Below are 6,063 nucleotides of genomic sequence, written 5' to 3'. Positions count from 1 at the left end.
TTCGAAATTTTTACTATTCAAATTCCAATAAAAAATTCAAACTCCCAAACAAACACACCCTATGTTAATTATTATAATGTACTGCCAGTTTATATCATACTCCATCTGTCCCTTAACAATCTATTCATTTTTTATTTTGATCTGTCCTTTTAACAATCTATCTATTTCCCTTTTTAGTAATTGTATTATCTACCTAAAATTACAAATATCTTTTCAATTTATAATATATTGCACAAATGTCATTACCTTTATATCATACAATACTTAAAAAAAAATGAATAGATAGATATGAGACGAAGAGAGTATATATATATTGTAATCTATCAAATATGAAACAAGGCCCACGAAGGCAATGGACCTAATCCAAATTTCACGGCCCAACAATAAGTAGCCTTGCAGCCCAACAGAACGCCGGCCACTCATTTGACAGCTGATGGAAAAAATCAAGACGGGCAAAGAGATAAAAGAGCAGCCACATGAAGGCTGTTTTGTAGGAGAAATGCGATGCTTTGGTCGAGAAAATTTAAAAGGTGGAAAATCTATTCAAGAAAAAGTTTTATCCAAATTATGGATTGACGTACAGGGTATAAAAAGCGACATTCCAAAGACATTGAACATATTTTTCCATCTTTTTTCGAGATGTGGACTAGATCATGAAGATGACATAGGAGGCTATTTTGTTGAGGAAGATAAGATCCCAAAGCCAGGCCAAAGTAGATTTTGCAATCAAAAGATAAAGCAAACAACTCTATGGCTTTCCCAAGTAAACTGTCGGTGATGATTTTTTACACAACATATATATATATATCTATTGTATTAACAACTATTTTGTATTGAGATTGTATATTGTATCAGCATACATTCTGTATAGAGATCGATCATATATATTGTGTATCTAAGATACCATTGTATTTTTGGTTCATATATTGCTTGTGTTTAACAATCAAGTTGGAAAACCAACTACATATCCAAACACACAATTTATGTAAGGGTGCCTATTCTTGTTTTTGAGTCGTGTCTTGTCGGGTTAAGCTTTAGGTATATAAAAAAAAATCTGTCAATTCAAACACGATCCGAAATTCAAGATCCGAATGCAATACGAATTTTTTTGAGTCGAATTGAGGTCAATTTGATTTATTTTTAGGTCACCCAATAATTCAAATGAACTCAACACGAAATATGCCCAAAAACCTGAAATTTAGAAAAGGAAAATAGGGTTTGTCATTTCACTAAAGAAGTAAAGTGTAAATATCTTGATGTTAGAATTTAGATTGTTTTGTTTATTTGTTTAAATTAGTAATGTTTTATTTTTTTTATAATTTAATTTTTTTAATATTATAAATTTTTAATATTATAAATTTAAAAAAATAATTCTAGATCAATCCAAAACTCGATCTGACCTATTATTTTTTTCGAATTCGAATCAACATGCAGATTTTATAAATCCGAAACACCCAAACGCAAACTTAAAAGTTTTCATTCAAATATATAGAATTTAGTTTTGACACCTTTCAATTTATGTCTTCTAAGAGTAATAAATATTGAAAAAAATAATAGATTGAAGCCTAAAAGAATAAATCAACAAATTTATAAGGCAAAGGGACAACATTGAGCTATTATTATTATTATTATTATTATTATTATTATTGTTTTCATTGAGCAATTATTTAGTTAGTTAGCTTTGAGCTTTTATTTTCCTTCATTGAAATAATATACTGCAATCAAATAAACATAATAATAATGTAAGGTGGTTTTAAAGAAAGTAGAAATTCATATTTATTATGGTTCCATGATACTTTGCAATTATTTTCTTAATCATATAAATTTATTAATGCAATGACCTCTCTAGTTAATTTGTAGGTTTGGATATATTATCAAATATTTATATACATCATGTTAAAATGTTACTAATTTTAAATTGACGATGATTACTGTTGAGATATTTTAGATATTCAGTTTTAGATTTAGTAGATTTATATCTAGATTTGATCTAGATTACTTAGATTTGAGTCTATCGAGTCTATTTTGTATTGCCTATATATAGACTCTTTATTTAAATGATTAATAAGACAATCTCATTATTTTCCCCCAAAATTTCTAATATATAATTATACTTTAGGGTGTGTTTGTTCGGGGGTTTGAATTTTGAATTGAGATTTGAATAGTAAATATTTTGAATTTGAATAGTTGTATGATGTGATATAAATAGGTGTTGATGTGATGTTTTGAATATAAAATTGATTTTTAGTATAATATAGAAAATGAAAAATAGGTGTTTGATTTGATGTTTTTGGGGGAAAAAAATTGGATGAATAGTGTAAATCCAATCCAATTCCCCAAACAAACCATTAGCGCTGGATTGGGTTATTTGGCGTCGGTTGGCCGACGCCAAATTTTGCGCCACTTTTTGGCGTTGCTCTATTTTTACTTTTTTTAATTTTTAATTTTAATTTTAAAATTTATTTTTTATTTTTTTAAATTTTTAAAAAATTTATTTTAAATTATAAAAATAAAAAGTTGTTTAAAATAATAGAAAAAAATTGAATATTTGAAGAATAATAGTGAAAAATGGAGTCATGGTTGGAGTAAAATTACTGTAACAACTGCATATTTAGAATTAAAATTAGATAAATGAAGTTGATGGGTTGAATACCACGTCAGAATTTATGTAATCATTTATTAAAATGTACTTATGAAAGAAAAATATGTACATTCATCAAAAATAAGATTGTACATTTTAATATGATGGTTTATCTTTTCAACATGAGTTTATTGTTTTCAAATTATTTGAGATCAATATTTTACTAAAAAATAATAGTATAAATTATAGTGTAAAATTGAAATATTATCTATTAATTTATTTTGAGAGAGAGAGATTAAATAAATAAATAACCCACTCTACACTCTACTCTACCTTGCTTTTAATAACTTAATTTGAATTTATATTCATTCGTTCATACATAATTTGTTCATATTTTCTATTTTTGTCCGTTCCACATAATTTGTTATTTTTACGAAAATATAATTATATTTTAATCACATTTAAATTTTTTTAATTTTAATTAAACTATTTAGTTATCTTAATCTATAATAACTTTTACTAATATACTTCTTAATTACTTACTTATTATACTTTATCTAAATTTTCGTATTTATAGTAATACACCTATATCATAGAGGGAGTACAATTTTAGCTAATAATAATAATAATAAAAAATGTGTATTGTGTTTAATAAAAGCAAATGTAGAGTACTAGAGTAGAGTGTAGGGTGGGCTATTTATTTATTTATTTAATGCACAAAAAAAAAAAAAAAAAAAAAAAACAAAGAGAAAGTCTCAGTGATTCCAGTTTTTGTAGCCCTAAAAGAAAAGCCTACAAACACTTTCATTAACTCCTCATCTTTAAAAAAAATAAATAAATAAATAAATCATTTTATTATTTTAATTTATCTATATATAAAATATATTTATGCGCATCCAATTTAATGTTAAGATAAAATAAATGATCGTTTCAACTAAAAGATTAAATTGTTATGATACATATTATTTATTTATATATTTACAAACGGGAGTAAACTCGCAGGTAATGGGATAAACGTCATCAAACTAAACTTGTCCGAAGACAACGACAAATGAAGGACGGTGAGAATCGAACTCGCTATATTGTATAATTGTAATAAATTAAATTTTTCGAAAAAAAATTATAATTACATCGTCCTATATATACCTATTAGATATGAGCCGGGATATGTACATTAATGTAAATATATATATATACAATATATATTTTAACATTTAATTAAATCAAACAAACAACCTCAACTTTGAAATCCTTTTCTTGATTCAATATTTTTTTGACATACAAACATACATACAAACATATATATATATATATATATGGTTAGGGAAGGGTGTTTGGTCGTAAAATATACAAATAACACATATTTTTATTACATATAATATGTGCTATTTGTAATAAAAATATATGTTATTTATTTATAATTATAATGTGCGTCGTATAAAAATATGTCATATACTAAAATCAACTGATGTATAGACTATATGAGACTATATTATGTGTGTTAGTTCATGTATTGTATTTATATTATATTATATTAATATAAATAATTTGCTGCTAATAGTAATAATTGTATTCTGTTTATTAGCACATTACAATAGTTTTATTTTGTCATTTTCGTCTGTAAAAAAAAAAAAACAGTCCAATTTTTATTTTGGTAACTAACTCAACACATTTTTACAAAATTATTCCTATTTTTTCACAATAATTACATAAAGTAGGTTATTATTGTTTTTTAAAAATACTTTTACCCACATTATCAATATAATATTATTATTTTTTATTTTTCTGTGCTAATCCGAATATCCCTATTAGTTTGGAACGGAAGAAATATTATTTTGTTTAATAAATCTTTTATATATATATATATATTTATGATATAAAAAGAAATGTCAAGTTCGATCCATTCCATGGCCAATCACTTGTCCTTTCCATCACAGAGAGACAAAGATAGAGAGAGAAAGAACAACCTACCCAGAGAGAGAAACACACACCAACTTAACTTCTTCTTTATTTATTTATTTATTTATTTTTAATAAGTAAGGATAATTTAATATACTTCATCCGTTTTAAAACAATAGTCTTTGTTTATTATTTTTATCCATTTAAAACAATAGTCTCATTTCTATAAATAACCATATTACTATAAAACTATCATTATTATTACACAATTGCCGCTACTTTTTACACTAATATACTTACAAAGGCAAAAAAGTCTTTTACCCTTACTTTTTATCCACTACCAATATAATACTCCATCTGTCCCATTGAAAGGTTATCATTTTCGTCCGTCCCAAAACAATGTTACCACTTCCTAATTTAGTAATTGTACTACCTATCTAACATAATAAATTTCCTAGATAACTTACACTATATTACACAAATGTCATTACTTTTATATTACACAATACTAATAGGGGTATTTTCGTTTTTTTCAATACAATCCATTATAATACTAATATTCAAAACTCTACGTGCAAAAAGTAAACGGCAACATTGCACCGGGACAAAGGGAGTATCAATATTCCTTAACCCCCATGCCAAACACAACCTAGACTATAATTCTGGGACGGAGGGAGTACCTTCTTTCTTTCAATCGAAATGGGTTATTTGGGATTTTATAGTAAATTAAAAAGTAATGTTCTATCCGTCTCTTGACAATCTATCTATTTTTTTTTTTATTTTGATCCGTTTCATAATAAAGTATTCATTTTTTATTACACGAATGTCATTATCTTTATATTATATAATACTAATCATGTAAATTTAATCTTTTTATATTTATTTATACTATATCCCAATATAATATTAATATTTCTAAAACTTTGTGTAAAAAATAAATGAATATATAAATATGAGACGAATGAAGTATTTATTATTTTATTAGTTATATTTTTGCTTTTTGATTTTTTTTGTATAAAATAATTTTATATATAATGATATATTTTTAATTTAAATAAAAACTTTAAAAATATTTTAATATTAGTGTATGATTATTATTATAAAATAATAAATATATACTTTGAAGTGTGAAAAATGAAATTGATAAAAATAATAATTTGAATTGGAAAATAGAGTAATATTTTATGACATAAAATAATATTTTTTTATTGAATCAATAGTGATTGAAATTACAACCAAACCGACTCTATTTTATTTAATTTTTCATAAAATATCATATCAAATAGTACTCCTTCGTTCACAAACTAATGTGCTACTTTCCTATTTAGGACGTTCAACAACTATTGTCCTATTTACTTTTTAAAACACAAATTTTACATTTTTACCCTTTATTCATTTAGTACATTTAATCTCTACTATACAATTAAAGATAAATTTGTCTATTTATAACAAAAAGACAATTACCTAAAAAATCGTGCAAATATACTTTAGGACAATAGAAATTGGACAGATGGAGTATTTTTTTTCTTTTATACATTTTGCAATATTTATTTATAAAAATAATTTTAAATCACTTATTTCTT

This window comes from Andrographis paniculata, unplaced genomic scaffold, assembly GCF_009805555.1.
Source record: "Andrographis paniculata isolate CXL003 unplaced genomic scaffold, ASM980555v1 Contig64END, whole genome shotgun sequence".
NCBI lineage: Eukaryota > Viridiplantae > Streptophyta > Magnoliopsida > Lamiales > Acanthaceae > Andrographis > Andrographis paniculata.
This window is presented reverse-complemented; position numbering follows the sequence as displayed.